Raw genomic sequence first — 25,033 nt, forward strand, 5'->3', positions numbered from 1 at the left:
AGGGAAGGAGACGGGAGGTCCAACCGCAGCTTCCCAGCTCTTCGTGTTCGCCGGTGTGTAACAGAAGTACACAGAGGACGAGAGGAAGGGCGCATTGTACGCGATGCGCATGGACGATTCTCGCCGCATCTCCTGCGACCTGTTGTATGTGTGTACGTTACACGGGGGCAAAAACTTTTGCTCGCCGCTAGCGCGCAATAAAGGAAATTAGCTAGTCTCGAAAACTCTCCCACTTGGAGGGAACTTTTCTGCTCTCCTCCTTTGTACACACGTCTTGCCAAACCTTTGGTGGTCCTATTTTTGCCGTGGGGATTGCAATCTTCGCCGGGACTGGCTTATTTTTCGGAGGATCTCGCTCGCGGCTCTCGAGATAAGGAAGGGGTGGCTTTTTCCACTCCCTTTGGAGATTTTAATGATTTTAGCCCTAAAACCCCGCACCTCTGTAAAATGTGGGTGCTTGTGTTTCGAGGACCTATTGCTTTGGGAAAGAGGGACAACAAGAGGAGCTGGGCATCATCGAGAAGTTATTCACGAAGCACAAGAAAAGAAAAAGGGTAAACTTATTTACGTGCGCTCGGCGCGTGGGATGTAATTCACGCTAACCCGGCTGTGCTTTTCTCCCCACGGCGACTGGTGTCGCGCGAAATTGCTAAATAACGCTCGTGCATCAAAAACACGCATTGGCGTAAATTTGCACAAAAAACACCGGAGCCCCTGCATATTACTCCGGATTACGTGGCGTTGGGAGGGTGAATTTTTTTTTCTCGTTCTGATCCGTAGTATTAAGAACCCGAGGGTTTAAGCGAGGCTGCGCTCACCGATCAAAGGCCGCAGGTATTGTCGTTTCGTTTATCCCGCGTGTATACCGAAAATAATAATACTTATTTGCAGAAAATGCAGATATGTACATCCAGACGCGGGGACCATTCAATTCCCTCGCTTATCGCCTCCCTCTCCTGTGTGATTTGCATAATACTCGCATTACCAAGTTAATCCCTGGATTGTCCTTCTGATGCCTTTTAATTTTTTTTTTTTTTTCCCCTTTGTTTTCCCCCGTACATCGGGTAATCGAAACACGTAGCAATCGGCTCTTCCGCGTGCAGCACCCCTCTGGGATTCTCGTTGCCGAAAAAAAGCCGTAAACTATCGAAACGACGATTTAATACCAAAGACGCCGTAAAAACGTCGATGGTACGATTTAGACCCGAGAGTTATCCGTGCGCTCGTGTGGTGGTTATGGCTCGATCTTGGCATTGGTGCGCAAAGTTATAATGGATTTTAAATTAAATTTCTTCGACACCAGGGACTCGGGGGCTGGGACCAGTCCCCTATTAAAATTCAGATTTCGAGAGTATGTAATTCCAAGATCGCGGCATAATTTTCAAACTTACACACGTACACGTGCACGGGGGGGGGGTGTATAATACGCGCTTAATAAAGACTTAGCATCCGCTCGACAAAGTTCGAATTGCTTACGCTCTAAATACTCGAATAAATTTATGAAGCCGCTCTTATCGAGGGATGGCGGTATCAGGACGGAGTATATAACTCGGGCACGAGTTGCGGCACGAAGGATTTTCCCCGAGTCGTCGAAACGAAGGGGGGTGGTAGAGGGAGGACGGAAGACACGCTACGTAAATAAACAATTCGCCTTGCGCGTCCTCACTCGAAACTCATTAACTTCGATTACTTCCGACTCTGCGCTCCCGCTGCGCTTCGAGGGACAAGCTGGGCTTCTTTCTTGCCACCCTCCACCTCCCAACCCCTTGGCTTTGTCCTTATAAATAATGCTCTTATCAATAGTCTTAAGTGCCAGGCGGCAGCGATGAATGGAAAAGAGACAAAGGAGGAGGCGGATAAAAAGATTGTAAGGTGACCCCCTTTTTCTTCTTCTGTAGTTGCTAATTCGTGTTTACTGGGGAAAAGCAATACTACGACGGAGGCGAAGCGTCCGGTTGTTTCGCCGTGTATAAGCTCGTTGTACTTTGCTAAGATTCTTTTCTTACACTTTTTGTTCAACCGCATTTTAACTCGATTTTCTAAAGAAATACTTTACTTTTTATTTAGCGAGCGTTTTTATCATACGCAAAAAGAAGCTAAAAGGAAATCTTTTATGGAGTTCAATGATGGTTGTGTCATATTTTTTCATGATGTACTAAGTAGGTGTGCCTTAGTAGTACGAGAAAAGCCTTTTCGTATCGTTATTATATGGAACATACCACAAAATCCCATGAAATTACGTATTAACATAAGTATTAAATCAAGAAACACTATTTCTTTTTCCTGTAGGTACTTGCGAGCACAAACGCCTTGAATTTTTCTTCCCGTATCAACAAACACGTGTAAAAAATCTCATGTATATTTTAGTATGGTCCATCTGTTGTATATCCGTTTCAAACGCGTTTGCTCTTGAAATTTTCCCTCAACGAAATTGCAACTCCTATCCCAGCATACGAGCGCGCACTTCCGTCACGAATCACCCGGAAAAGCTCGTGCAAAAACAAGCACATCCAACATAATCGCACCGAAACCCAAACGCGCATACGAGAGTCAAGGCCACCGCTTTCATCCTCCCCGGTAAACAATGTACATCGCGTCGGATCGACCCAAGCCATAACTCACCGAGAGCTACGCAACAAAACCCGCGTCCGTTCTCTGGACTCGCGTCTCCACATCCGTCAACCGTGTGAATAACCACATTAAACACGTTGGACCCCTTTCGACGGATCAGTACTCTATACAATCCCGATGAAGTTTAGCGCAGAGGCGACGGAACGTGAGTTTTATGAAATTTCATTGTGCCATGAAATATGCATATGCTGGGGAAAGGGGGGGGGCGTACATCAGCGATCAACAGGTTGGGTGTGCGTACAATACGCGATACAGAATCGACGGGACGAAAATAAAATACGTGCGCGCGAAAGTGGAATTAACGCGTCCAGGTACCATTGATGCGCCGGTGGAAAGGATATGGATCGACGACTTTAGGGAGAACAGTCGGTGGGGAAAAACGAGGGGAAAAGCTGGTCGATTGTTTTATTGATTTAATTACTTGAGGCTCGTACGTTTCACTCGGCAAAGAGACGGGGAAATGCTCGAGTCGAGCAATCCCATGCACGTTCGTGTCGAAGCATTTCATGCACGCAGCGTTTGCTGATGATTCTTCCGTTGGACACGTGTGCGTGGTACTAATAGCTGTTTCGTCTCGACATGATAATTGTTTTCTGATTTAATGTACACTGTACTTTTTCATTCGCATCGATGCAGGACGAAACCTTACTCGACGCATTTGTAATGGTATCCATGAATAGTTATTTCAATAATTAACGACACGCCAATTTGTTTCAAGAGAACTACGTGGGAGCCACAATAATGTATCGTAATCAATTCGTGGAATCAATATGGTAATAATTGTGCATTAAAATTAACCGTATTCAATCAACATTATCATCTCTTGGTTCGCAATTCAATGTGTTGGTTTATCATTGCATGCATTTGGTGAAATTATAATTATCCTATACTGAAGGACCTCTAAGTGGTGTGGAAAATTTTTTGTAATAGTCTCACAGAATATGATTCATCGATTTTTGCACAAAATCTGCAAAAATGTAGTATCAAGTAACGACTGAAACTACAATATTATATCCATATTATAATTATACACACAACAGCAAATTCTGCTAAGCGACTTGTTCACTTTGCTGTATCCATCACTGTTGTTGGCACCCAGTATTTTTTCATGTGCCTCGGCCACTCGCGTAACTCATCTACTTTATCTTAATACACCTGGCCATAATTTTCAACCATCAGCGTAACAGCTTTCGCATCAGTCACGGAAAAATACTGTGTACACCCACATCCTCGACTCATTTGTCAGGGGCAATTTTTTGTTTGCCGAAACGTTGCCAGCCCAAACCATCCCATTAAATATTTCTCTTCCGCTCAATTTTGCTCTCAAGGATATTTTTTGTACGTGAAATTGTTGTCCGGGACTCATTTCTGTCGCGTCACGAGATACGCGTCCTGATAACAGCGGCAGTCGCGTGACACGCGGTCATGTACACGGCCAAGAGAGGAAGAAAAAGAAAAGAGTTGCTCGAGGTGCGTCGATAGCCCGTGAGGGGGTAGTTCGTATCGTGGATCGATTGCCGTCGAAAAGCTAAAAACTCTTATGTACCTACCACTCTACACTGTACCCTATACACGTGTACCTTACCACACTGGGTGTGTTATCGAAGGGGGTCTATTTCGTGTACTGCTTGAAGAAATAATTTTTTTTATGCATGCACGTAAAATGAAAAAGAAAAATATTATTTGATTTCCCATAGTATTTTCAGGTTTTACGAATAAATAGGAAACATTATTTACAATGAAAAAAACATTACTGACTCTTTAGCTAGGATTTCTCAGCAATGGTTCTGGACGTAAATTTTAATAGTCCTTTCCTCCATCGTTCATGCACTCGCACAAAACGCATTACACAAAAGGCACCATCGCTCACGCTCTGATAAATTCTAGGTCGGAAAATTGTTTCATAGACCACTTGGTCGTCCTTTCGTCTACCCGTGAGCTAAATGCAATTATGCGTGGGTTCGCGCAAACTCAGGGCTGCAGCAAAAACAACGAGAATAGGAAAAGGTGGGGCAGAGGGGGTGGAAAGGGTCGCACGCATTAACTTTATGCACACAGCACCGGCTCGAGTGTCTCTCACAATTATTCTCCGCCAGAACAAATCGATGGCCCTCCAAACCGCCCATAGACACACGAGAGCTCGTTAACCGTACTATTAAACCTATTTCTTTTTTTTTTTTTTCTTTTTTTTTTTTTTTTTAATTACTAAAATGTGAACGTATATCCATACCTGTACATGGGTCTACGTTTTTACGAGATAATGGGTGGACGCAGTCATTGACAACAACACCATTTGCTAGGAAATTATAATCAAAAGTATTTGAAATTTCTTTCTTGTTTGATATAACATGACAGACATCACTTAAATTACTTCTAAACCGTACTTAAAAAATGAACACAGTAGAAAAGTCCATATTTGGTCAGCCAATGATAAGTGACGACTTTTTTTATAGTAAAACAAACCGTACTCTATTGTTTAAAATAAAAACAGCTCAGTTTTAAGTAGAATAGTAGGTGTGTAGTCAGACAATATGATCTGTGATTATTTCTAACAAGTAGAACAGTCAAAGTATAGTCAGCCAAAGACAGATGACAGTTTCCAGTCAAACAATCAGTGGCATATTTACTTATTATTTTAAACGTAACAGTGCACGTCATGATTTTAAGTAGAATAATGAGAGTTTAGTCAGACACAGGCACATACAAGTAATAGCTTTTTATCAAATAAAATATGCCTTATTATTCTAAATAAATTAGTGTACATGATAATTATAAGTATAAATATGAGTAAAAGCATAATTTTAAGTAGAACAATGTGTGTATAGTCAGACAGATAATGTTTAATGATTTCCATTAAGTACAAAGAACAGTTAACAACTTTCAGTTAAATCATTAATGCACATTATGATTTTGAGTAGTATTAAGAGAGTTTAGTCAAACGCAAACGATTTTTTAATTTTTACGAACAAGTAGATAGGTTCAAGTGTAATCAGCCAAAGACAAGTGGCACTATTTATAGTAAAACAAAGTGAACTTAATTATTTTAAATAAACAGCACAGTTTGAGCTTTTAAGTAGAATAATATGAACACAGTCAGACACAGACAATTTTGCATGATTTCCAACAGGTAGAAATGTCCAAGTTTAGTCAGCCAAAGGCAGCTGACAGCTTTTAGTCACAGTAGTTGTGCTTTGTTATTGAAAAACAAATTTTAGTACAGATACAATAAGCAGCTTTCTCCATACGAGGTTTAACTTACATCTTTGACTCGTATGTTTGGCAACTCTGTTGAATAATCTTATACCCACGTAATATGTATATGATACAAAAAAATTAGGAAAAACTTAACACTCGCAATAGGATTGAATTAAAAAATCGCCAAAAAATTGGATTCGGACAATGAAAAAAATCTCATGTGAATTTCAGATGAATCACTATTCGAAAGCATTATTCGAAAACAATCCGAAATTCACAACCAACTTGGCGAGACACTTTACTCGAACGACGGAAACAGTAAAAACCCATTTTATCCATCATCGGAGCCACTTTGAACCCTAGCAGGGGAAAAAAACTCAGCACGAAAGTGGCAGGAAAAACGCCACTTACGCAGCATAGACACGCAGAGAAGCTCAATTCGTCGATAAAAACGACTCGATATTTTTCTCTCTCGACTGGCGCGATATCGGAAAAGGGATGCCTCTCGATTTCCCCTCTAATGTGCGCGCCTCTCTTCTTCTTTTCTCGGACGGCTTATTTCTGGAACCCCTTCTACACCACGTCATGACCTCTCCTAACTAAGTAGGTTACAAGATCGCGCCTGGCATACACACGTTCGCACGGAAAAGGGCCAGACTCTCCTTTTTACCCATTCCACCGTCACATTGTAATCTCTGTATATATATGCCCGACGCGTAAAGAGCCACGGCGCACGCACACGCGCCTACCCACCCGAAGATAGATAGTCTCAACGTCTACGTTATACCCGTCCTTGTACTCCTATTTTTCGAGTCGTCCATCATCTTTAAGCCCGTCTGTGTCTCTTCTTTTTTGATTTTTTTTTTCTTTTTCCTTTTTTTCCCTATTCGTCTTCTTTTACTTTATGTACTAAATTCTTCGCAATCTCTCACATGCACACACTCATCCTCGCTACTTCCTTCGCTCTCTCGTCTTCTGCAGTTTCCAGCGCAACCTCGCCTGGACTTTTTATAGCTGCCGCGTTCGGGGAAATTTTTAACTTATCGCTGCGCTGAATTTATATACAAATTTACAAGTAACACGAGCGAGTTGTGTGGCGTACAGGGTCAGGAGGACACATTTTTCAAGAACGAGTGAGGGGCTCCCGAAGAATTTCGAGTATCCAGCGCATAGTATCCGTTGCGAAAAATTACCTCACAGTGCAAAGTGCACCGCTGAACGTTATCGCCACGGTGAAACTCGGCTCGGCCAGATATTGCAGTGTAAAAGCACCGCAATAGTGCAAGATGGACACTCGCGTCGCCTAGTCACGATTAAAATACCTTTGAGCCAGCTGTTTCTCAGAATCCTCTCATCGCGTATTCAAATTTCGCACGAAATGCTATCCGACGAGACCTCCCACGCCGCTTTTAATTACGTTCGAGTTTTCTAGCGCTCCGACAATAAATCCAGTCAGTCACCCTTCGTTCCCCTTCTCCGTCTCGAACGAAACTACGGAGCTTTCCGGCCTTAATGTGTACGCTCTCCTTGGTCGTACAAGACGGCGTCTCACCAAACTCGACACTTTCTACTTGTTTCAGCACACAACTTCGAGCCATTCCTGTTCCACCACACCCTATGTTGGGGTTTATGCGACTAAAGCCAATGAGAAAACATATTTTGTGAATAAATACATGTCGGCAGAGTGTACACCCTCACCTCTTCCAGGCTAAAGTACCTTCGAGAATAGTTTTTGTTCACCCTGAAAAGTTGCAACTGTCCATGAGGGTAATTGAGAGAATAGAGCGGAATAACGAATAACGGAAGTAAGTTCGAGCTGCACTGAGTTTGAGGTGGCTCGTATATATTTTGTAATTTAATTCCGTTTTTTTTATTATCGAACGAACAATGTCGATGCGTCGATGAACACATTTATGGAATTGCATAGTTTCAATCATATCAATACTTTTTTACAATTACAACTTTATTTGGGTATATGATAACACTTCCCGTTGAGTATATACTATTTAAACTTACTTAATAACGATGTCGATAAATACGTTCATTTTATCTGTTCAAAATTAGATATTAGAAAATTTTTACACGCTAACGTTCCCGTTAACAATACACGTTATAGGGTTCCCATGCCCTTGCCTTAGTGACACGAATGTGATTTCTATCACTGGAGATGCTGTGAAGGAGGACTTGATGCATACTTAGTGCTCCAATGTTGCTGAAAAACACAAAAGGATCCTTTTGTTTATAATAATATGTGACTTAGCGAATCAGCTAAAAAAGATATTCGAGAAAACCAACTAGAGTAAACGAACGAATAGAAGTTGTTACGCGCCCAACATTGTTATCTCGCACTCACCTCAAAGGAAATACACTTGTATATAATGACAAGTCTCACAAGTAATAAAAAAAAAGCCTTTACCTTTATATTTTTGTGCATTTTAAAACATATTTTTTCCATACGCAAAAATGTATTTTTTAAGCTCTGAACAATATACAGAAAGACGTTGTCTAGTCAGGCAAAAATTCTAAAACTCAAATATCCCATCGTATACGTGACCAAGCGGCGAAGAGCGAGGGACAGAAAAAGGGACGATAAAAAGTAGCTTTAGTAGCCATCAGGGAGGAACCGTGGCACAGGCTGAAAAAACGCACAAAAAAAATGTTATCAAAGAAATCCAGGCGGCTATATTTACACGTATGAACACTAGGTGTATCCATACGTGGGCGCGCGTCAAAGATGGCCATGCAAATTTCCCGCATCACCATCATCAGGCCGTAAGTTCGTTTGCACGCGCGCGCGTACTTTCATTACCCCGACTCGGCTTCCTCGCGACCTTCCCTTCAACTCTGGACCCCATCCCATTCTTCATCAGCTCTCCCCCCCCTGTCTCGCGGTCTCTTCTTTTATTTTTCTCCTTTTTTTTATTATCTTGTATTAATTCTACTCTTGGCGCGCGATATTCGAGCACAGAGACGTATGAAAACAAATGACGGTACACGCGGCCGAGACTCGGCATCTAATATTTTGATGCGGCTTTAGCCAGGGAGCGTGTATAGTCGGCAGCCGGCGAATGATTTATACTTTGCCCTCTCGCCGAGCGTAGCCGAGAGATCCTTTTTGCTCTACCCGTGCGGAGCAACAAAGAGGGGGTGTATATGCTTCCTCGCCCCGGCTTTCGTTCGTATTGTTTTTTCTTATTTTCAGGAACGGGGCAACCGAGACTGTTGCTGGTGAGGATTTCATTTGTGTCGGCGGGCTGGTTTTTTTTTTTTAGCTGAAGTTGATCTCGTGGAAAAGGATATTCGTCCTCTCGCGAATTAAAGTGGTGCTACGCAACTACTCGAACGATGAACGAAGCAACTATCGCTTACGTATAATTTGAATCGAAATCTTTCACGTGTCTGTTTCCGAGTGAAAATCAAGGTAGAAATGATAAAGTCTTCGCTCACTGGATTAAATTAAAAGTTTCAAAGCTCGAGTGTAATAATCTTAATGCGTTTTGCACTCGCGAGAAATTTTCCGAGTTCATCCGATGAAATTATCTCTCGCTCGGAACGCAAAATGCTTACTACGACCCAAGTACAGCTAAAATTTATTCCAAATCACGTAACAGCACCCACAGTCACGAGCATTAAATCGACTTGGAAAAAAAAGAGAACCAACTTCTCGTGCTACTTGGTAAGTCGATTAATATTCAAATATTCATCGTAAGGGTGCAACTCCGTCACTGTCCGATGGAGCGAGGTAGCCAGTGGTCCCGCCGGAGTTTCATTCGGATGCGAATCCATTTAAAATTCGAGCTAGTCGCGACCCCTCGAAAGGTATGGAGAAATCCAAGCCTCTTTGACGAAGGAGGTGTCTTTTGGCCGCAGATGACTTGCACTGTATCCATACCCGGCCACGTCCATCCCAGTGCAAAGGCCGTCCACCGAGGCGTGTCTCATTTATCTCGGTGCCGGCTCGTTGCCAACTCGTGCATATTTCCCGTGCCTCTCCCATTGGAAAAACTCGGGGCCACGCCATCTGCATCCGATGAGATTCTATTGCACTGCTGCGGATGAAATATGCCCTAAAGGGATGATGAAAAAAGAGACAGACGTAAGTCGAGGCGCGAGAGCTGGCTCAGCATTCAAAGTCCCATAAATAAGGGGAAATTCGATTGCGCGGGGCAGGTGCTTTCCTTTTCCTGCTCGCCACCCGAGCCCCGGAAATTCAGGCACTATACCTCGCGTACAACACAGCCAAGGTGCATACATCAAAACTGGCCCTCTTTCGCCCCACGTGCGCGCACCCCTTTGTCATTTTACCCGACTCGTTTTTCCAACCCCGTGTTTTCCGACGCTGGACCCCGGCTTTTTTCCCCCATTGCGACAAGGAAGCTAAGAGAAAAAGGAGGGAGCGGCGAGGAATCGTTTTTCGCTCTGAAATCGATTTTACGATACAAGTGCGCAGTTACGTCGTTCGGAATTCAGAAGGGAGGAAGAGGGACGCACCAGGGAGAGAGTGGCCAGATGACGCCGAAACGTACTGCTCCCCAAACTTACAATTGGAAGAGGAACGTGCGTTCGCGGCAGCTGCAGGTGCTCGAGCGATTTGTGTATATTACAATGAAACTGGCCATCCTGTACCCTTCCGCAATAGAGGGTGAATCAAACGAAAAGCAATTAGTCAGCGGGGGGGAAGGGTAATGTGTCAGGGAGGCAGGGGAAACCGGTGGGCGTTTTCTAGCGGATAATTTCGTTACGTTGTATCCCTTGCGTCCAAAAATAACCGAGGCCGTTCGGCCAGGGGTCAATTTTGCGCGATCTCTCCTTACTATTACACTGCACGTGGAGGCGCCGTTTTTTTTTTCCCTCCCCTGCCGGAAAATTTTTCAGGCTTGCTGCGCGCGTGGATCTACCAGCGCACCTGCCTCCCGGCACCTTTGTCTCTTTCTCTCTTTGGCTCGTTGCTTCGTTTTTTTTCTCTCTTTTTTCCATTATTTTTGGCAAATCCCGGGACAGCGGAGCCAAAAGGACCGAGGTTCAATCGAATAAGGGGAAAAGGGAGGAGGGAAAAGGTAATTCAATCCCACTGGTATCGGCAGCAGTATGCTCCCTCCAATTCCAGTCCCGAGGCCGCGCGGCGCTTACCACTGCCGTTTCCCTCTCGGCTCTCGCCTTTGAGCCTCGTTTGATGTGCTTCGCGCCGAGTGTGTTGCGGTGGCTCTCATCTCCCCACTCACCCCTGTACAGTAGAGCATCGCTGCTAATGGAAGAGTCGAGCGATATGGTCCCGTTTTCGCGCCCGAAACCTTGACACCGTTCCCTCGGAGTGCCCGCGTAACGGGGTTGCGTCCATTGCCCGATGAGAGAAAACTAAAATGGGTCCCGATGGTCCTCCGGGGCTGGATGAGTTTTGCGGCGATTCGCTGAACGTTTACGCTGGTTTTTTGGGGGGAGGGAGGGATGTGGGCGCGGTCGATGGGTAATTTCGATTTGCGAGCGATTCAGCGGATTTTCCAGCTGCGAATTTACACAAGAGGGACAGAGTATTGGCATTGGTTTGTGTACGTTTGTTGGGCGACGCTTGATTTTCTGCTTTTAATTAGATAAGCTTGTCAGCTCACGCGTTTCATTGGAATGGTAATCGTGTGTTTTTAGGAGTCACGGTCCCCCTGATTTACAGCTTCGATTGTTCAACTCCGTCGCTCAATCGGCGAGCATAATTGCATCATTAGGGTAACGAATTGTGAGTCCGAAAAACCCCTGGTTGAGTGTCAATTTTTCCTGAATTTTTAGCCTCGGAGTGCTGGGGAAAAAAGTTTTCACCCCCCCCCCCCAGTGCAGCATTTTCGTTTCGACGCATCTCGAAAGAGCGAGCACATCCGTACGAGCCAAGTGTTCATCAATCGGACGTCAGAGCCAATCTCCACCCATCCGCGCTTTCAGTGGATAACGATTTTCCTGATCAATTTTCCGCCGCGCCAACCTAGCTCTGATTGGCGATCGAGTGCGTCTTGATAAATTCCGCTTTCCCGGGGAAAAGCGGGGGAGAAAGAGAATTTGAACGATCGAGTCGTCGCGGCTGTCAGGGTCCCCCGAGTTCACGTCTCCAGGGAGCACAGAAGTTGCACGGTGCATTTTTATCGCGCCTGTATTATTCCGACTCGGGGTGGCGTGCAGCGACGTTTCATTGGTCGTAAAAATCAACACCCTCAGGGAGAGGGGGGGATGTATCGAGAACATTGTTCGCGATACCGACGAGGCGATAGCTCTAATTACTATTTTCCCGAGGAAATACGTGCCAGGCAAGGGTGGCAGGGGGGATTCAATTAAAATTTATAATCGAGATATTGCGCGCCGTTCTTTTCAATCGATATATATATATACTCTCTCGCTCTCCACCTCCATCGGCTACTATCCCAAGTTATTTAGTTATTTAAAAACCTGCCCTCCTGAAGCTCTTGCGTTTCAGCATTAATTAACACGGCTGATACGACTCCACAAAGTCTCGGCTTTCGCTGTTGTTCGTATACCCTTTATTTTATTTTTTCTTCTTCATTATACTGGCATATCGGGTGCACTTAAAAGTACGTACGTGGAGCTTACGTTTGTTAAATGATTGCAACGGTAAACAAAAAGGGGAGACGCGCTCCCTAACGAAGCCGAGTAAATTCTGGCTTGGCAGTGACAGAAGCCGCTGAATTAAAAATCTCGGCTATCCCTGAACTAAAGCCCTGGCACAGGGAAAATAAGGGCGCATGGGGGGAAAACAAGTTTAACGCTGCATCTAAAAAAACAAGGGAGCACACAAATGATCACCCATGAGGACATGTAAAACGGCGAGCAAAGTTATAAGTCACCTGCAATGATTACGCGGGAACACTTGGTGGGCGCATAGATTCTCCCCTGTACACGTCTCTGGCGTAACTTTTGTCGTTGAAAGCTCAACTGGACGGGCATACGTATGGGAAAGCGAGAGGGCGACCCGGTGAAACAAAAGCTGGTACAATTTACAGGAGCTCATACGCAGTAGTACGAGTATGCGTTTGGTCAGCCGTGGAGGGAAAAATTTATTTTAATAGGCTTTGTATTGGATTCCCAATTTTGATTTCGTTCTCGACTTTATGGTACTGTTTTTGGGATGTCCACTACTAACTGGGACTAGTGCTATTGCAGGTGAAGCGCGAAATTGTTCTCTGTGAGTTGCAAGTTGAGAGTCCAAGGGATTGTCGTCAGTCGTGAATTTGTAGCGTTTGTTCGTTGTAGGATGTTTTTTGAAATTCATCATCTTGATTATATTATCACCTAAATATACTTCGTTTTTCAAGTGTTTTATATGGGTATTAGAAATACAGGTACTTTGTAACTTCATATTTCAGTTACTCTTTCGTGAATAAAAAAAAGGTAACGATCAAGTATAAAAGTAGACTTTTACCTTCTTCAATTTAGATCGAATTTCTCTCACAAAGATGAGTCGTGAAAAAAAAGTAATATCTAGAAAAGTAGTAATATGTTTCTGTATACTACACATCTTTATTGTTATCTTCCAGCAACTCCCTTTACGAGAGACGTATACACCATAAAATGAAAGTCATGCCATGAGCAGTTAAAAAATACACCAACCAAGTCGGGAGTAAATATTACTATTCATATCGACTTGAAACAAGGTATCCGCGTTATGAAAGAGTAATTACAAAAAAAAAAAAAAAAAAAAAAAAAAAAAAAAAAAAAAAAAAAAAAAGCAACCACGAGTAATAATAAATTCAACTGACAAACACGCCATACCAATTGACCTCGTTCCAGTATCAAGTGAAATATTTAATATTAACGTCGATACGTTAATTGAGGTACAATCGTCCACGGAGCGATTCGTGAAAACTCGAGTAACGTCGACCACTTGGGTCGTGTGCTCAATTATGAATCGCATGAATAATTAAAATCGATTATAATTATCTCTCGGAAAAATCGCGGAATATAACGTCAGAATCGAGAATCGCACGATCAACTTGATGGTAGTTGATGAATTTCAACCGCGGCGAAATTCAAGCTCGTTGCGGTGCAACAAATAATTGAAAAAAAAAACTCCGGTACATTCAGTCATCGGAAATCGAGTGGGAATAAAAAAGTCTCGTAACAACGAAATCTCCGTCCCGCTGTTAATAGCTCCCGTCTCGCGCTCAATCAAAGCCTCGGTAACGCGATTTTTCCAAAGGCAAAAACCCCCCCAACCTTTCCTCTCTCCCTCTTGCGATTATGCACTGCCTTGACTTTAAATCGATAAAAGCGACCACTCTCTTTCTCCCTTCCGTACTTTCGGCCCCCGGCTCCTCTGCTAACTTAATACCGGGGGCGCGGCTTTTTGTGAAAAAATGCGGTGAGCAAGTCGATCTTTTTTTTCCATTTTTTCCGCGATACTGCGAGAACTCTGCTTTTATTTCGTTCGAGAGGGCGCGTGCTTGTGGGAAAGGAGGCTGCGGGAGAGACGCCGACAATGGAAAGCTGTAAACCCATTATGGGCTGTACTTTATGTTCGGGATGAAATTTCCATCCCTCCTCTGCGTCTCTCGCGTTTTAGCTGCTACGTGTTTTCCCGCCTTCTTTCGGTTTTCCCTGTTTTCGAGCTCATCTCGTTGTAAAAGAATCGATGGCAGCCAAGGGGATGGATTTTTAGATGGGTTTCAGCACTAAAATCTTGTAAAATTTTGTATGAGGATAAACACGTAAACACAGCTTTATCAAACAGCAACCGTATTTTTCAAAGTTTCAAAAGAAAAAAAAACTATAGATGATCGCTCTTTTAATCACATGAAGGAAAGATCCGTAGGAATAAAAAAAAAATGTACGCATGTACCCAAGAAAGGAGAGAAAACCCAAGGGTGGGAAAACGAGTTGAAAGCAATTTCACGCATTTTTCAAATCCTCCCTCCGCGTACGCGTGCATACGTCAGTTTGAATAGTTCTTTAATTATAACATTTACAATGGAGACAGTGTACTTACCTTGGACACATTTATACCCACAATGTAACTCGGACATTAATTTTCCGTATTTGCTGCCACTCGCGTCTCTTCGCGCAAAGTCACAAAGCGTGGCCGCTCAAATTCAAACTCCATAAAGTTTGCGGCACTCAGGAAAAAAAAGAGCCTGTACAGTTACGGGGCAATATCGGAGGAAAAGGGTAGCAGCGTCGCATAGACACACGTAACAAGTACTCGGTCTCTCACTCGTCGTGTTCGCGCAGAGTGCAAAAGCAATTAAAAACAATACTCACTGCGAACTCGAGACTCCACCTTTGGCGAATTCATAAACAATTGGAGGCAGAGACGCCCTAGAATCTGCAATGCATATCGCAATTACGGCCGGCGTTCCGATCCAATCAGCCTCGCAGTCGTGACCAGCTGCAATTATACACGAAAAGAAGTACATCACCGGGTCGGAGACTTTCGTCTTAATTAAAAAATAAAAATGGATCAAAGGAAAGAGGTGGCGATGACAAAACTACACCCGAGTGTCGCTGCCGATGATCATTACTCCTATACCATTAATAATCGTCCCCTCGACCGGGTCAACAGCAAATCCATACGCCAACCCGCGCTTCCACAGTACCCCCTTCGACCCTGTCGTGTTGTTTGATTCGAGCACGTAATAGTAATAATAATAATAATAATAATAAACCTCGAGGGCGCTTGAGCATCATCGCCACCCAGGGCCACCGCAATTTGCATCCGGCAACAGCTCGTAAGAACTTTAATAAGCTCCGGACCTTCGAGAGTCGATTCCTTCCACGCACGTGTACCTACAGCGCCCCTCGGCCGGCATAACAATGAGTACCGATGTATGTATGTATATATATATACACGCGGCACAACGAAGACGAGGGTACTATATCTTCCGTCCTCGTTATGGAACCTCGAGTGCGAGCTGTGTAGCATCACCAGAGAGGGAGGAAGAGAAAATAGGAGAGAGCGCACGGCTGACCGCACACGTATACGTACTACTGCGGCGGCCCTCCTCCGCTCTCGGATTCCCGTTGTATGTACCTGTTATCATTGGTTGGCGCATTGTATCCACGTACAATACACAAGTCGCCCGGGCATTTTTATCAGCGATTCACGCTGTACCGCGTATACACGTAAGGGGAGGGGGGGGCAATGGTGGCTGGACCGTAGATCGCGTGGTCGGGCGCATTGTGACATCGAGAAGCAATCACAGCCGATTGATCCCCGGTACATCCTACCGGTGTGTATTGTCATGCATTTCATTTTAATACGAGTGCCCGTAAAGCTGCTCGAAGGAGCAATATATCGATACATGTGTAGAAACAATGTGAAACCAAAGAGCACTTGAGGAGGGCTCTCACGTGTCCGGGAGAAATATTTCAAGAGCGGAGTCGCATGATCGATTCGGTGCGAGCAGAGGGGTGGGGGGGGCTAATATGTGGGGCGATCGATGGGTGTACATCGTCAAGACGTCCGCACATCGCGACGGCGACGATGACGAGACACGAGGGCGCGTGTCTCTTGTGTACTGGAGTTTGTCGGGACTTATCGGCTCGACGGCACACTCGCAAGGTATACAGTTTTGTGCGACGAGCAGCCAACGGAGAACTTTAGCACCTGATGCATCTTGGCCCAGGCAAGGCTATATATATGTACATACATCCTCGAGAACTCCATTAACTCGTACCTGCCCGATATGACGGAAGCTCGGGCGACGAAGAGTGTGTGTGTGAGCGTTTCGTTTAACGATGAGCTTTTGATTATACGTGCGTGGCTTTGCTATTACCGTAGCGGAATTATCGATTGTCCCTGGGCTCCTGTGTATACGTAATTTACGGGATGCGGGGCCTCGATAAACCGTGGGATTTTCGACGGGCTGGGCACTATGAGCAATCGAATCTGGAGTTTTTATTAAATTTCGTGAGCTCATTGCTGTGAGGATCAATTTGTTTATTTTTTTTTTTTTTTGTTCCTCACCCGGAACGAGAAAAAAAATTAATATGGTACGTGCAATTGGCGTGGGAAGTGTGTCAACGCGAGCGTGTTTATCTTTCATCAAGTGCCGCGTGGCATCGTAACACTGCGTTTCAGTGTAATTGAATGTATTTTCCCAGTGTCGCAAACCATATATTAGGTACGCTGAGGCTTTCCGGTTCGATATGTGATAAAAATGCATAATTCCTTCAATATACGAGAATAACTATATTTAACGATTCGGAAATGGTCGATCGTCGCAAGGCTCGAATATCACAGCTCGGCAGCGAGAGGGCGAGCTCACTTTAATCAAGTAAGACATGAATTTTAACCCCAGAGGAAGGAAGAAGCGGAGAAAGAAAGCGTGTAACTCAAAGGCTGGAGTGGTGGAGAGGGGGGGGGTTAAAAAACGAGATCCAATTTGAGAAAGCTCCACGTAATTAAGTAAAACGCGCTTATGAGTCAGAGCAGCAGGAGACCCGGGAAAAGTGGGTACGGGTTTTTCAGAACTTATTTCAATTTCCACCGAAGCGCCAGATCGTGTCTCCAAGTTTTTCTCGGTGTCGTGCTAAGGGTGGTTGTTTCGAGTGAATTGCGGGAAACAATCAAGTGCACTCATCAGCAGCGTATACATATATTTCGGCTGTACACGCCCCTTACTCGATGAGGATTCGCTCTGGTGGAGAATCAGTCGATGAGCACGTGTCACTTGAAATTGAACGGATCGCGTTTCCAGTACTTTACTATTATTCCAGCTTGACTTTTACTAAAAAAAAAAAAGCATAAAAACAAAACAACCATAGGGAGATGCTCGAAATACATGTTTATTCCCGTCGACACGCAGCTGTCAAGTGAATATAGGTCAATGGGCTGTCGGGGACTTGTGCCGCTGTTTGTCACTGGTGCGTTCATCCAAGCGAATCATTGTCAAAGCTTGTAATGTTCGCCGTTCACTCGAACAATTTTCGCGTCACGGTTGTCTTCGTTTTTCGCCCTTCGTCACACGCGACCCATTGCCAGTTTGTCAAAACACCGCCTCATCCGCACCCCGACCGCGGACCCTTTGTTCGACATCCAATGGATCAATCATTCCCACCCACCTCGTGTCCATTAAGCGCAGTTCGCCTCGATTCGTTGGCTGAGTCATCAGTATCCCCATGGATTAAAAGAAACAAATGGGACCCGACATCAATTATCTCCGGCGTACGTCACGTGTAAACAGTGCATTAGGAAATCACGGTGCATTACGCGAGGGGACACGAGTGCAATCCAGCGCACAAGAGCTTCCTGTCTGATCCTCCTCGTTCACCTAGATAATTACTCCTCTCTTCTGCACTCTCCCCGTTCACCTCCACTGCCGATGCTTTGACGACGTTTGCATTCCTGAGCGCGACTACTATCTCCTTTACATCGAGCTCTGCTGCCTTTCGGCCCCTGTATCTCTTTGGAACTAGCTTGCAAGGTAATAGTAGAGGTATAATTGGAGGAGAAGGGGGTGCCAGGCGACCAACGGATCATCCTCTGACGGCTGAATTCTGTGTGGGTGCACTTTCTGGTGGTTTCGATGCCGAAACGTGATCTGTCCTTGCTGGTTTGATGGGGCTTGAATTTTGTTGGATATGCCTTTCGTTACTGCGGCTGATCCAACGCGAAACTAACTTTTGAGCTCAACGAAATGCAAAGATTTTTTTTATTGGGCGAAAAATACAATTCTGTATCTCTGTGTATTTATTTTAGAAACATGTAGATTTTTCTTTCGGATAAAAATGGTGGGTTTCCAAAAAAATGTTAATTATCTCTATCTGGATTTACACTATTATGACAAACAGGATATTGAAAAAATTTAATAAAGTATCGGTTTTTGGAAAGTTTATCGACCAAATGGCTCATTTCCCGCGATATCGCACTGTTATTCAATTTATAACGAAACCACGAGGATATTTACTTCGTTACGTATTCAATTTACAGTAAATACGTACGCCAAAATGAGAAATATTGAATGCTGCGCGTTAAACTTTCAATTAAGTCGCGTCAAGTTGAAAAATTCTCGGCAAACAGGGGAGCAAAGAAAAATACCAACTTTGTAAATAAAAGCCCGATAAACCGGCCGCAAACTTCGCCCCGGAAATTCACTAGTGGAAAGTCAAGCCCCGATCGCCACCTCCCCCATCCCCGGCCAACTTCGAAGATTAACCGATGCATAATGCAACTGCTCGAACGCAAAGCCGATCTTCCCCAGGCTCCTATTATCCTCCGTAATTTATGATACTTCATTACGATCGAGGTACAGGAGACGCGGGGGATATCTGACTTCGCTCGTTATTAACATTCCGCCCTTGGTAAAATAATCTGCCAAGGAATCGCAATAATGCGAGTTGTTACGAAGACATTACTAGCTTTTCTTGGGTTAATTTTCAATAAAAAAAAAAATGAATACCGTTGAACATACCATCGCGATGATAATACTTCAACTATGTTGGAGGGATAAATCTCACGGGAGCGAGCGAATCGAAACTCGACGGAGATAAATGGCCCGTTGGAACCCACAGGTGAAAGTAAAACACTGTGTACTTTCTCGCGGTGACTGATACGGTTTTCATGCACTCGTGCAAACGGCTTTTGCAGGCAGTTGTTATCCGAACGTGTAATCATAATAATAATGGCTCGCCGGAGAAAAACAACCAGTCGCAGCTTATCGTGAGTACGGTACAAATGAATGACAATACAAACCAGCAGTTTTTTTAACACGTGACGTGAAAAACCGCGGATTCATCAACGTTTCCGTACTTTATTTTGCTATCGCTCAACCAATGCTTTTCGCAATGTGTCCTTAATTTTGTATTGATAAACAGAGGGGCAATAGCTTACGACAGGCCACTAAATTGCTTAAGCTCGTGCTTCAGGGATTCTACTTTCTGTATCCAAACCAACAACCACCGAGTTGTTTGCGCTGGGGGTAATGAGGCTGTCAAGATTGGCTCCTGAAATTTCCAATCAAGAAACGACAGTCCAAGGGTTCGTAGTCTCTGGAGCTTATTTAGGGAAAACACCACTATGTTTGCACAAATATTTTAATACTCCACCTGAATGCACCTTTTTTTTTAAACTATTTTGTATGTTTTATGTTTCAGGTAATATTTTCAAGGATTTTCAAACGGTAACTTTGTCGATGCAGCAGTACGGAATCTAGCAAGCGGTGTGAGTCTTCCATCGAGTTAATTTACTTTTTTTTTTACCTGCGATGCCTTTTCAAAGCACTTTGAATGGGAATACAATAAAAAAAAAAAATCGAAAAAGCTCTTACATTGAAAACTGCCCTCCCTTTTACTCGCAGTGGTCAAAAAAAAAAAAAAAAAATCGCGAAACCCGCCAAACTCCGCGAAGCAAAGAAGGGAGCGCGAAAGCGAAACCCGATAAATTCACTTTGGGGAAGTGCGGGCCAGTGCCGTAATGAAAAAAGCCAACTCTCCCGGAGGCTAGTCGATACACCGGCTACTCTCACCACGTTTCACGGGTACGCAGTTGCGTTTCGAAAATTCGCTCCCCCCCCCCCGGTATTTTCCGCACACGCGCGCGCTTTTCCGAAAATTTGGGAAATCAGTAGAGAAGGAAAACCAAAACGCACCGGAGATTGAATTGCGCTCGACGATGCGGTATAATCGGAGATAATCCCGCAAACGCGTGCTGGGATTGGCACTGCCGGGGGCCACTTCGCGACAGGCCAATCAAGCAATTACGCCAATACTTGCGTGCTGTGATTGTACGTCATACAATTTTCATGTATAGAAAGCTGATGATATAGCTACCCACTGACGTTCATTTTGACGACAAAAAGTCTGGCGAGATTGTGGTTGGGAGTAACCCATTTTCATACACGACCACTGGATTTGGCCGTAAGTGGAGGGAGGGGGGGAGTCGCGGATCGAAAGGTATTATGGGTATATAGATCGCGACCCCAGCGAAGCTTAGCAAAAATAATATTTCTAGGTCAGCGTGGACGCGAAACCGATATTCGCTGCTACTTTTTTTTGCGAAAGGGAAAAAAGGGGACCCAGTACAATGTACTGGATACTTTTTACCGATTTTAAGGGGTTAATTAGATGAAAAATTTAGCCGGGGATGGTAATGCGATTTCAGATATCGAGTTATTTGAGCGTAGATCGACGAAAATTCCGTAATAGCTTCCCTCCTAAGCGCTCGGCGAGCGAAAAGCTTTTCGAACCCCTAAAGGTATTACAATTTTAATTGATTTAGCATGATTGTAATGGCTTTGACTGGGCTTTGCCGTTGCATTTTATATTGATTTTCAGTTAAAGATTGTTTCGAAAATCACTTTAAACCCGCAAAAATCCAATTTTCCATTCATATTCATTCGTAAAGTAGAAACAATCAGGAAAACCTTGCAGTACATTTTAAAATGAACAACAACCAATCCAATTACTGTAAAACCGCAAAAATCAGCGGAGCAAATCGCGGAGCGCGCATGATACACTTTTACAATAAAATCCGCCCGGCTTTCAATATCCAACCGCATATCGACATCAAATTCAAATTTGATGCTGCATAAAGCGCCGGGTGGTATACTCTGCATATTTCTGGCCGCATATTGTAGTACACGCAGTGGATACAAAGAAACGACAATGGCTCGCTGCTCTTGCTTTGGCAAGATCATTCATTGGCTTGGCTTCGCAATGTTGTTTTTAAAAATTTTTGTTAATGCACCTTTTGCAAACCAGATACATGACGAGATGCATCGAATTAGCTCCCGCGAAACAGGAGAGTTTAAAAAACGATACATCAAAAACCGATTACGGGTGACTCGGAGGAATTTCCGTCGGAGGAAAGAGCCCTGAAAAATCGCCGCTGGCATCTTTTATTCATGAAAAAAAAAATCACCCCTCCCCACCTCCATACTCTCCCAAACCCCTCTCAAAGGCCTCGGAGAGAACCTTTGTACCGAATCTTCACATCTCGACCGAGTGTAGAGTAAAGGCTTCCACTTTGGCTACGGTTATGCCGTACCAACTCTCTCCTGTACGTTTTATTTGAAATTTTTGACCAGTACTTTTATTTAAATCTACCACCATAGTTACATTTTTAAGTATAATCTTTCTACGCGACAGTATAAGAGCGACCTTAAATACTTCAACGGTAAAGCAACTTTTCCCTCGCCCCCTAAAAGGTTTCGTGCTCCTTTATTTTATTTTTTTGTCTGAGGGTGCAACACAGTCCAGAAAAGTGATGCAAAAGCTTATCTAGAACCATACACCAGCTCTCTCTCTCTCTCATTTTATCTTTCTCTATAATTCAAACAAACGTCCGAACTTTGGTGCCAGAGTTTGGCTTCGTAAATGCGTTTACAGCCACGCAGTTAGTTCACACGCTTACGATCTCATGGACTTGGGCATGCATCGAAGCCGGAAATTTACGAATGAACTTTATATGTCGAATCATCAATTGCACCCGTGATCGAGGGGCGCCAAGCGACTACTCCCGATCCGACAAGAAGAGCAAGTAGTTCAAATCGAGTTTGGCGCGCCGTGGGAGCGCTTCTTGCCATTAGCGTGCTCGTTTGGCCCGCGTCTATCTTTCGACACTTGACCTGATTGCTGCGCTCCTCCCGCCCCCCCCCGTATCTCACTCTCTAGCGTGGACTTTTGATCTTGACGAGCTCAATCACGTGTCAGCCGGATATCGAGGGCCTCGCGTGTAACTTTCCCTCTACCTCCCACTCCCTTCACTTTTTTCAAGGCTAAGGTTTAATTTGCAAAATCATCTTGGCTTACTTTCTGTTGTACAGCTTCGTTAGATGCCCATGGCTTTTTCGTAGGATTTTCGATCAGGAAAACAATGACTCGAGCGAAGTGACCTAAGAACGCATAGTGGTGCTCAAATGGGGGCTATGGAGGTCATAGGGTGTTTTGAGGGAAAAAAACAATAAGTGTGTCCGAGCGGACTGGCAGAAGCAAGAACATAAAAAGCCGCCGCGTAGATGATGGAACAAGGTGGTGGTGGTGGTACACTTTCGTCAGCGGCAAAGTAAAACCCACTTTAGCTTCGTTTGTGACCTCGCGGTACGTAAAAATCAAAGGCTGCAAAAGGCTTGGACAAATGCAAACTATTGAATGAGCAAGTGAGGGCACGGATTAGAAGAATAAAGGGAGGGAGAGCCGTGAAGAAGATAAAAAAAAAAAACAGGGAGAGGGAGCTCGACTCATGTATAAAACAGCAGATGGACTAGAGAGGAGCTGAAAAAGATAGGGAGTAAAAGAGGTGAGTGTACACAGAGAGAAAGAGGGGGGGGAGAGGCTCGGAGGGGCCAAATGAAAAAGAGATTCGAGAGCACAAAGGAAATGAGATCCCTTCCGCGAGAAATCGAAGGCACTCCCGTCAGTCCGAGAAGAGCGATAAAGAGTGAGCTAGCGATCCATGCTGCGATGTACCTTGCGATCCTGCGCGCATCACAATGGACCCTCACCCCCTGGCTTTTTCAAGAGAAAAACGAAAGAGCAAGAGGATTTGGAGGAGGGACCAAAGAGGGACAGAGAGGTACATACGTATAGTACCATCTCCCCCCCCCTCAGCTCGTTTTTTCCATTTTACGAGGTCCGAGGTTAAGAGGAGCCATTCCTCGCCCGATCTCCTTCATTCCCCCTCTCTCTTCCTTGGGGAGGTAGCCTTCTTTTTTTCGTTTCAAAGCTCCGTTTGTGGAAAGTAATGCATTCCCAGCAGCTCGAGCTTTTTTATTTTTTTTTTTTTTTTTTTTTGATAATTTTAATTTGTCCGTCCGAAGATACCTTTGCATCTTAATATATTTCCTTATCCCGGACGTTAAAGAAAGATGTCTGACTCGGCTAAATTTTCATCTCTGCCAGACGAGAAAGTAACCTCGTACCACTAGAACGAGCAGCTCTAATAATATTTCCGAATGGTTATACAAATAAAAGAGGGAAACAAAGAAACAGTTCGCCTCTGCCGCAGCGGGGGGATTAAATTTCCATATGGGTGCCCAAATTATCCTCTCGCGCGAGCTTTAATCGGGGCAAATATGGTACAACTCGAGCAAAAGAAAAACAGTGCGAGGCGAGAAGTGAACAGGAGTATAGCACACGTGCAGCGGAGGACGGGCAAAAAGGACCTTGGACGATAATAAACCTGGGCAGCGGTCGGCCAGCCAGCCGACTTTTATTGCAATCGAGAGACGGGGCCCTGCGGGCAGTAAAATTAATTACAATTCCGCATTAAAAGCACCACGGAATTAGTCAGATGGGAGTTGGCCAACCGAGAGAAAACTCTTTCTACGCCGCTGGTACTGGGGGTGGGGGACCACGCGCATTTTTCACGCTGATAAAGAATCGTACGTGACTCGCGCGAAGCGAGCGTCGACGAAGACGGATAATAAAGGGACTCGGGAGCCGTGGAAAAATGAAAAAGGCTGCTGTTCAGCAACGAGATCACGTATGTAGGCCTCTGGGCTACTGTCCCGCGTTGTATGGGGGAAGGCAGTGGGAAATATGTCAAGAAGTCTCGCTGTTATACGCCAGAGTCGTCTCGTTTGCGTAGCGAGACTATTTTGCTGGGGGGGCGCGTCTCATCTTTCAGGCTTAAAACGACAAATGGGAAAATCGCTATTTATTATTTTTGCATGAAAATATATGACATCGAGGATTGGGATCGAGGACTCGGGAGGGGGGTAAGCTTCTTAGGATTCTATTTTTTCGGATTTTCTCCGCTTATGCAAAATATGATTATTACGATTTGTACACGAATTTGAGGATATTTCATTGAACTTTTAATCATATCACATCTAATTGACATTGTTATCGCTGTCGTTAGATATTCAGTAGCTGCGGGTTTATCCAAAGTATACAGATTTTAAGTCCCCACGAGTTAATGATTAAAATGTTGTTTTTTTTTTTTTAACATGGGAATTCCCCTTCCAAGGGTTCCGCAACGACCGCAACCAATGTTATTTTATTGTTGACAGTAGCTGTCACGTGAAAAGCTTTTAATCATCTCGGCTGCACAGAAAAAGAGTCTTGTCACGCGCGTTACTTTTATTATTTCACATGAAACAAGAACAAACCCCCCACTCGTCGACAAGCGTATTCAATGCCACCTGCACACACCCACGCGCAAGATCACCGTGTCGTGCAGCTCGTGCGACGAATGCGAATTTCCTTGACAAAACTCCCGCGCGAACGTACATCGTATATATACAACGTGGGTGTAGATACTTTGTCGCCCAACAAA

General features: G+C 44.4%; 1 protein-coding gene across 1 annotated transcript in view; it reads left to right on the forward strand.

Moving 5' to 3' along the window:
• Nucleotides 1–25,033, forward strand: part of LOC106647402 (1-phosphatidylinositol 4,5-bisphosphate phosphodiesterase epsilon-1) — a 111,924-nt gene that overhangs the window by 47,095 nt on the left and 39,796 nt on the right. Inside the window, exon 4 of the mRNA XM_089591074.1 lies at nucleotides 19,912–19,978. The gene's annotated coding sequence lies outside the window, so the exon portion shown is untranslated. The remainder of the gene's footprint in view (nucleotides 1–19,911; nucleotides 19,979–25,033) is intronic.

The sequence above is a fragment of the Copidosoma floridanum genome, unplaced genomic scaffold (genome assembly GCF_036245765.1).
Source record: "Copidosoma floridanum isolate Cflo_tuat_1 unplaced genomic scaffold, Cflo_Japanese_pri ptg000013l, whole genome shotgun sequence".
Classification (NCBI taxonomy): domain Eukaryota; kingdom Metazoa; phylum Arthropoda; class Insecta; order Hymenoptera; family Encyrtidae; genus Copidosoma; species Copidosoma floridanum.